Source organism: Mobula hypostoma, chromosome 10 (assembly GCF_963921235.1).
Source record: "Mobula hypostoma chromosome 10, sMobHyp1.1, whole genome shotgun sequence".
NCBI lineage: Eukaryota > Metazoa > Chordata > Chondrichthyes > Myliobatiformes > Myliobatidae > Mobula > Mobula hypostoma.
The window spans coordinates 388,153-397,729 of NC_086106.1; the positions used below are offsets into that span (position 1 = coordinate 388,153).

The 9,577-nt window shown below is 45.8% G+C and overlaps 1 protein-coding gene across 2 annotated transcripts in view; it reads left to right on the forward strand.

Annotated features, from left to right (window-relative positions):
* The window catches only part of si:ch1073-83n3.2 (uncharacterized), a 173,723-nt gene that overhangs the window by 92,977 nt on the left and 71,169 nt on the right, over positions 1–9,577 (forward strand). The window lies entirely within an intron of this gene.

A 9,577-nucleotide genomic window follows, 5' to 3' on the forward strand; every position in this document is an offset into this window, starting at 1 on the left:
GCTGGCGCTCACCACTGTACAAGGTGCCAGTGCCCAGATGCTTGCCATTCAGTACCACCGTGATCTTGGGCTGCTTCAGCTACACACCCCTAGTAGTCGGGGGCAGAAAGCACCTCAGAAAAACCATAGTGCAGCCAATGGGACCGAACAGTAGCCAATTCTTACCACAGTGCTGCCCCCCAACAGGCCCAGCCCTCGGACTGGCACTCCCTTTCTCAGCAGTGCCAATCACCCACGGCCTTAGCCCTTGGACTGGCACTGCCTTACCCCGCTGTTCCGCTCCCCACAGGTCCAGCCTTCAGACTGGCATTCCCTCTCTAACATATAGGAGGAGCTCTCGGCCTGTACTCATTGAATTTCAGAAGAATGAGGGGGATCTCAAACCAAACAAATGTTGAAAGGCCTTAATAGAGTGGATGTTGAGAGAATGTTTCCTAGGGTGGGGGGGGGTGGTGGTCTAGAACCAGAGGACACAAACGGCCTAAATCTGCTTCGTTATCTAATGGCCTTATTTTCAGTCAGAAGTGCTGAATGAGTCATACATTTTAGCTTACGGAAGTCTGTATTGTTGCAAGTCGACAAAGGCTTTCCAGCACAATGGAATGCTGTCTGAGAGGGACCAGTATCCTTGCAGGCAGGTTTGCTAGAGCTATTAGTGAGGGTGTAAACTAATTTGGCAGGAGGGTGGGAACTGGAGTGTTAGGGCTGAGGTTGGGGTAGTTGGTTGACAAATTGAGGTTGTATGTAGTGAGACTACAAACAAGGAAGGCTGATGATAGGGAAAAATTGCACTGAATGAGATGAGTTGCAATGTGAAAAGGGAACACAAAAAGGGTGATGAATACAGGACTGAAGGTGTTTTGATCAAATGCACACAGTATACAAATTGACATGTATGAAATTGTGGGCATCACTGAATCATGACTGAAAGATTAGCTGGGAGCCTAATGTCCAAGGATGCACATTGTATCAAAATAACAAGCAGGCAGGCCAGTGGGGTGGGTGGCTCTGTTGGTGAAAAAAAATGAAATCAAATCACTGGAAAGACGTGATATAGGACTGTGTACAACTGTTGTGTGTAGAGCTAAGAAACTGCAAGGATAAAAACAACATGATGGGAGTTATATACAGACCTCCAAACAGTAGTAAAGATGTGGTCTATAAATTGCAACGGGACATAGAATTGCCTGCCAAAAGGGCAATGTTGCAATAGTCAGGGGATTTCAATATGCAGTTAGATTGGGAAAGTCTGATTGGAGCTGGATCCCAAGAGCAGAATTTGGAGAATGCCTATGAAATGGCTTTTTAAAGCAGCTTGTGGTTGAGCCCACTAGGGGATCAGCTATTCGGGATTGGGTGTTGTGCAATGAACTGTAATTGATTAGGGACCTTAAGATAAAGATATCCTTAGGGGCCAGCGATCATAACCTGATAGAATTCACCACACTCACAACACGCTGGAGGAACTCAGCAGGTCGGGCAGCATCCGTGGAAACGATCAGTCGACGTTTCGGGTGGGAACCCTTCGTCAGGACTGTAGAGGGAGGGGGCAGAGGCCCTGTAAAGAAGGTGGGGGGGAGGGTGGGAAGGAGAAGGCTGGTAGGTTCCAGGTGAAGAACCAGTAAGGGGAAAGATAAAGGGTGGGGGAAGGGAGGCAGGGAGGTGATAGGCAGGAAAGGTGAAGAAAGAATAGGGGAAAACACAATGGATAATCCGGCGGAGAATGAAGTGTAGGACAGGACCATGGCAGACGGTGGAGGGTGAGGCTCGGAGTGGTGGCAGAGAGAGGGACAGGGCCCGTAGGTATCTCCGCATGGCAGCGAGCGTGGCGCGGAGAATCCTGCGGGAGCAGCGGAGCAAGCAGCGGTCAATGAAACGAAGGTACCTGGGATCCACGTCGGGTCTGAACTGGGAGGCCTGGAACCGGAGCTGGAATCCCTGCGGTAACAGATGGCGGCAGACCCCAGCATCTGCAGATTGTTTTGTGTTTAGAATTCACCACACAATTTGAGAAGAAGGTAAAGTCAGATGTATCAGTATTACAGTAGAGTAAAGGGAGTTGTAGGGGCATGAGAGGAGCTGGCCAAAATTGATTTGAAGGGATCACTAGCAGAGATGATGGCAGAGCAGCAATGACTGGAATTTCTGGGAGCACTTCAGAAGGTGCAAGGATAGATACTTCCCAAAGAAGAAATATTCTAAAGGCAGGGTGATGCAACCATGGTTGACAAGAGTAAGATACAAAAAGTTTCATTAGATATATAAAGTGCAAAAGAGAAGTGAGACTAGGTACCATAGAGCTGGAAAATGATGCTGGAAAAGTAGTAATGGGGGACAAGGAAATGACAGACGAATTGAATAAGCATTTTGAATCTGTCTTTACTGTGGAAGACACTAGAGTATGCAGGAAGTTCGTGAGTGTCAGGGACAGAAGTGTATGAAGTTGCCATTACTAGGGAGAGGGTGCTTGGGAAGGTGAAAGGTCTGAAGGAAGATAAGTCACCTAGACCAGATGGACTACACCCCAGGGATCTGAAAGATGTGGGTGAAGAGATTTTGGAGGCATTATTAATGATCTTTCAAAAATCAATGGATTCTGGCATGGTTTCGGAGGACTGGAAAATTTCACGTCACTCTTCAAGAAGGGACAGAGGCAGAAGAGAGGAAATTATAGGCCAGTTAGTCTGACCTCAGTGGCTGGGATGAAGTTGGAGTCAATTGTTAAGTAAGTGGTTCTGGCGTACTTGGAGGCACATGATAATGTAGGCCATAGTTCCTATGATAATGGTTCCTCAAGAGAGAATCTTACCTGACAAATCTGTTAGAATTCTTTGAAGAAATAACAAGCAAGATAGACAAAGGAGAATCAGTTGATGTTGGGTACTTGGATTTTGAGAAGTCCTTTGACAAGGTGAGACCCATGAGGCTGCTTAACAAGTTAAGAGCCTATGGTATTACAGGAAAGACACTAGCATGGATAAAGCAGCAGCTGACTGGCAAGAGGTAAAGAGTGGGAATAAAGGAAGCACTTTCTGGTTGGCTGCCAACAACTAGTGGTGTTCTACAGGGGTCTGTATCGGGACTGATTCTTTTTACGTTATATGTCAATGACTTGGATGACAGAATTGATGGCTTTGTGGTCAAGTTTGCTGATGATACAAAAGGTAGGTGAAGGATCAGGTAGGTTTGAGGAAGCAGAAAGGCCACAGAAGGACTTAAATACAGTGTCGGGAAGTATATGGCCATGTGCTTTAGTAGAAGGTATAAAAGTGTAGACTGTTTTCTAATGGAGATATAATTCAAAATGCTGAGGTGCAAAGGGACTTGGGAGTCCTCGTGCAGGATTCCCTGAAGTTAAATTTGCAGGTGAATTGATGGTGAGGAAGGCAAATGCAATGTTAGCATTCATTTCAAGAGGACTCGAATATGAAAGCAAGGCTGTAATACTGAGACTTACAAGGCACTGCTGAGGCCTCATGGAGTATTGTGAGTGGTTTTGGGCCCCTTATCTAGGAAAGAATGTGTTGACATTGGAGAGAATTCAAAGGAGGTTCACGAAAATGATTCCAAGATGGAAAGGCTGATCATAAGAGGAGGCTTTGATGGCCCTGGGCCTCTATTCACTGGAATTTAGAAGAACAGTGGGGAATCAGAATCACCAGCATTTGCCATGAAACTTGTTGACTTTGCAGCAGAGTACAGTATAACACACAATAATAGGGAGAAAAAACTAACTTAATGTAACATACAACACACATCAAAGTTGCTAGTGAATGCAGCAGGCCAGGCAGCATCTCTAGGAAGAGGTACAGTCGACGTTTCGGGCCGAGACCCTTCGTCAGGACTAACTGAAGAGCTAGTAAGAGATTTGAAGATGGGAGGGGGAGGGGGAGATCCGAAATGATAGGAGAAGACGGGAGGGGGAGGGATGGAGCCAAGAGCTGGACAGTTGATTGGCAAAAGGGATATTTTGTATCCCCTTTGTTATTATTAGCTTGCTTACCTTCATATTTCAACTTGTCACTCCTTATAGCTTATCTAATTGCTTTCTGATCATTTTTTAAAACTTCCCAGTCCTCTAACTTACTACTAATGTTTATTCTATCATATGCCAACTCTTTTGGTTTTATGCCAGAATCTAATGATTCTTGAAAGATCATTAATTATGCCACCACAATCTCTTCTGCTACTCTTTCAGAACCCTGGGGTGCAGTCCATCTAGTTTAGGTGACTCATCTACCTTCAGACTTTTCCCCTTCCAAAGCACCTTCCCGACATCCACTCTATATAAGCCTTTCAATATTCGGTAGGCGAAAGGTTAATATTTCAACTTTAACAATTTTTATTAACTACATTATGTTAAAGTCTGCATCATTACATGGTTGTTTTGAGATGTATTTGAATTAAATTAAATTGCCTTTATTTCTTACATCCTTCACATACATGAGGAGTAAAAATCTTTAAGTTACGTCTCCATCTAAATGTGCAATATGCAATTTATAGTAATTTGTAATAAACAGTATGTACAACAGGACAACCAATATAGCATAGAAATACAATTGTATCAGTGTAAATTAGTCGGTCTGATGGCCTGGTGGAAGAAGCTGCCCTGGAGCCTGTTGGTCCTGGCTTTAATGCTGTAGTACCATTTCCCAGATGGAAGCAGCTGGATCAGTGTGTTTTTGGGGTAACTTGGGTCCCCAATGATCCTTTGGGCCCTTTTTACACACCTGTCTTTGTAAATGTCCTGAATAGTGGGAAGTTTACATCTATAGATGTGCATGGCTGTCCACACCACTCTCTGCAGAGACCTGTGATTGAGGGAATTACAGTTCCCATACCAGGCAGTGAGGCAGCCAGTCAGGATACTCTTAATTGTGCCCCTGTAGAATGTCCTTAGGATTTGGGGACTCATACCAAATTTCTTCAACCATCTGAGATGAAAGAGGTGCTGTTGTGCTTTTTCCACCACACAGCCAGTATGTAGAGACCGCTTGAGATCCTCGGTGATGTGTATGCTGAGGAACTTAAAGCTGTTCACCCTCTCAACCCCAGATCTATTGATGTCAATAGGGGTTAGCCTGTCTCCATTCCTTCTGTAGTCCACAACCATCTCCTTTGTTTTTGCAACATAGAAGGAGAGGTTGTTCCCTTGACACCATTGCAGCAGGGTGATGACTTCCTCTCTGTAGGCTGCCTCGTTATTATTTGAGATAAGGCCAATTAATGTAGTATCATCAGCAAATTTAATTAGCAGATTGGAGATGTGGGTGGAGACACAGTCAAGAGTATGCAGTGAATAAAGGAGGGGACTTAGGACACAGCCCTAAGGGGCTCCTGTGTTGATGGTCAGAGGAGTGGATGTGAGGGAGCCCACTCTTACCACCTGCCGGCATTCTGACAGGTTTGAATTTATGCATTTAGTTGTATGGTGTTAGAATGAGGATATTTTAATTACTGTACTTATATTTTGTAGTAACATTATGCAGCCATCAACTTTCAATTCAAGAATTAGTTTACAGTATATTCACTCCAGGTTCTGTTGCTGTTTCTGTGAAATGTTCTTTGTTTTTATATCATCACAGCAGACAGAAATTGTAAACACGAGGAAATCAGCAGATGCTGGAAGATTCATACTCTTTTGGTGCTGAAAGTTGAGGGGGAATCTTGACACAAAGCAAATGCTTTATTATAGTTATAAAAGCAGTACAGTACAAAAGGTTAAAAACGTGAAAATAAAATGGTTAAATCTACAAGGTTTTGCATTATATGTGATATAACCTGCCTAGAATCATGCCAACTTCTTACACTAGATTTTCATTTTACATATAACACATCTCATAAGTGTTACATGCTGTAAGGTTTCACTGCTAATGTAATGGTTTCTCTGTAGCAGCAATGTTTGAGTTATGACTAGAGATAACGGGGTTTGGAATGCTGGCGCTATCCAGTGAGAGAAATGTTGTTCTTTCTTGTGAGTCTGAAAGAGAGATTTTTGCGTTCTTTTGCTGGGGAGAGATGAGGAGAGAAGACGCGAATGGAGAGAGTTGGTAGATAGCCAGACGGAGTGGACTTGGAGTGAGGGTCTGAAGGTCAGCAACGATCGGAGGAGGTCGATGGTGGACGACCAGCTTATCAGTGAGCTCCAACATTGCGCAATAGACTGTTTCATGAGAATGGGACCTCGCTCCAAGTCCACTCCGTCCGGTGTCTACCAACTGTCTCCATTCGCGTCTTCTCTCCTCATCTCTCCCTGGAAAAAGACTGCGAAAATCTCTCTTCTAGACTCACAAGAAAGAACATTTCTCTCATTGGATAGCCCCAGCATTCCAAACCCCGTTATCTCTAGTCAATAACCCAAACATTGCAGCTACAGAGAAACCATTACATTAACAGTGAAACCTTACATCATGTTACACAGCCTCAGGTTCTGTGGTTACTATTGGAGGTTTGTGAAAGGCTACGCGAAAGTGAGTCACCCTTTGAATCAGCTTCTGTCTGGTTACCCTCCCTTGGGGAAGAAAGGGAGGGGGAAAAAAGGACTGGAAGGTGGAGAGTATCTTAACCCATCGGAGTCCTTTGGACCGAGGTGGGATGCAAAATGTGAGGAGGCCTTTCAGTCGCTGAAGGAGCTGCTGACTCAGGTGCTGGTTCTGGCTTTTGCAGACCCCTGATTGCCTTATGTACTGCATACGGATGTCAGCAGGGAGAGTTTAGGGGGCGTCCTGCATCAGGATCAGGGCTCCGGTTGAGGCCCGTTGCGTTTGTCAGCCAGAGTCTGTCGCCCTCCGAGAAAAACTATCCCATGCCCAAGTTGGAATTTCTGGCGTTGAAATGGGCGGTGGTGGATAAGCCCAGTGACTACCTCCACGGGACCAAGTTTGAGGTGAGGACGGACAACAACCCCCTAACTTATATCTTGACCTCGGTGACACTGGATGCCACAGGCCATCGGTGGTTGGTGGCGTTGTCTGCCTATGATTTCAGCCTGAAGTACCAGCCCGGAAGCAGGAATGTTGATGCTGATGCTTTGTCCCGACAAGCGCATGAGGGACTAGTCAGGGACAAGGAGTGGGAGAGCGTTCCTGCCCCGGGGATTTCCTGTCAATAGAATCAGATGCCAGCAACACGGCGAATGTCTTAGTCATCACAGAACACTACACCAGATACGCTCAGGCTTTTCCTACCAAGGACCTGAGGGCATCTATGGTGGCAAAAGTGTTATGGGAGAAGTATTTCATTTATTATGGTCTTCCCAGGCGAATACATACTGATCAGGGACATGATTTTAAGAGCAGACTCATCCATGAGTTACTGGGTATGCTTGGAGTTGAGAAGTCGAGGACCGCGCCCTAAAACCCGCAGGGTGATCCCCAGCCAGAGAGGTCTAATCGGACCCTGCTAGACATGCTCGGGACCCTGGAGATCAGCAAGAAGAGCAGGTGGAGTCAACATATTGTGCATCGGGTTCACAGTTCACTGTACACGAAATGAAGCTACTGGGTACTCGCCATATTATCTGATGTTTGGGCACAAGGCAAGGTCGCCCATTGACCTTTATTTTGGGACTGACGAGGGTGACTTACCACGGAAGACTTATCTGAACTATGTGTCTGACATGAGAAGAGAGTGGAAAAGGGCTTATGAATTAACTGGGGTCGTGGCTGCCAAGCAGAATCAGAGAAATAAGAGGAGGTATGATCAAAAGGTGAGGTTCTCCCAACTCCTGCCGCTGGGAGACAGAATTCTCATAAGGAATTTGGGGCTACTGGGAAAGCATAAGTTGGCTGACCACTGGGCAGCTATGCCCTATGTGGTGGAGAGTCAGATGCCAAACCTGCCAGTTTTCCGGGTGAAACCAGAGGATGGGAATGGGCCTGTCAAGCTTCTCCATTGGAACCATCTGTTGCCCCTGGGTCAAGAGGTGCAGGTAGACCCAGAGCCCGACTTGGAGCCTACACCTAGTAAGAGGACTCTGCGGAAACATGGGGCGGCTACCGGGCCCCCAACATGCGAGGTTAGGCTGGGCCCCGCACCTGAGGGGGATACTGATTCAGAGGATGAGAACCTGGATGTGTGGTAAATGCTGCTTTTCACTAGCTCCCCGGTGATTGAGGAAGAGACTCCCGACCCTTCTCCCATTGAGACAGGTGAAGTGGGGGGGGGGTGGGGAGGATCTATCTGTGGGCAGCCTGGGTTGCAATGAGACTCTGCAGGGGAGGAAGCAGGGGTCGGCCACAGGACAGAGGGCTCCAAGTTGCAGGTGGGCACGAGTGATAGATTGGGGGAGGCCTCACCAGGTAGACCAGAAGTATCCCCAGTAATGTTGGAACCTGAACAATTAAATGAGGGGGTGTGGAGGTCTCAGAGAATTAGGAGACCACTGGATAGGCTGGCCTATGTAGCAACAGGGGAACAGAGTGTGATCCCTACTGTGTTGGGGAGCTATGTCACTGCCTTTTACACCTGGATTGGGCTTTGTGTTTTGCAGGAAGGGTTGGCAAATTATCTCAATGTCATGAGGACATGACTAAATTTGGTAAGGGGAGAGAGTAATGTGCTGTAAGGTTTCACTGATAATGTAATGGTTTCTTTGTAGCAGCAATGTTTGGGTTATGACCAGAGATAACGAGGTTTGGAATGCTGGGGCTGTCCAATGAGAGAAATGTTCTTTCTTGTGAGTCTGGAAGAGAGATTTCTGCGGTCTTTTGCCAGGGAGAGATGAGAGAAGACGTGAATGGAGAGAGTTGGTTGACTGCCGGATGGAATGGTCTTGGAGTGAGAATCTGAAGCTCAGCGACGACCGGAGGAGGTCGACAGTGGACGACTGGCTTATCAGTGACCTCCAACATTGCGCAATAGACTGTTTCATGAGAATGGGCCTTTTTTCCTTTTTTTGTTTTCTTAACTAACCATATAGTCAAAGTAAGAATTATAAAGCTCAATTGTTTAATCGCATATTGTGTACTATTTATTATTTCGGGGTACGGATTTGTAACAGGGGACACATCGCGCAGCATCCACCCAAACGAGATTCTGTAAGTTTGGCTGGGCCAGAGGTATCACCCCCTATATTAAGCCACTAGCCGAAGCAAGAGTTACATAAGATTGCAGCATAGAACCCACTTCATTCAGTTTCAAAATCAACTAACATTTGAAACAAAAATGAAATTATATGATTATTAGTATCCCACATTGTGAGGGAGCAAGCTGCAATAAATTGGTTTCTGCATTTATGTTATAACAGTGACTGCATTTCAGTGTTATTTTGTTAGTTGTAAAGTACTTTAGAATGTAGGGAGTTTGTGAGGAAGGTTAGGCAGATGATGGAGCAAAGATTCACCCAGCCAGCTGGTTTAAGATATGTCTATTTTAATGCAAGGAGTATCATAAACAAGGCAGATGAACTTAACGTGGATCAATACGTGGAACTATGATGTTGTGGCCATTACAGAGGCTTGGATGTCTCGGGCAGGAATGGCTGCTGAGTGTGCTGGGCTTTAGATGTTTCAAAACGGGCAGGGAGGGAGGCTATGCAGTAGGTAAAATCCAGGCAGTTTCTGGAGTAGGTTACATG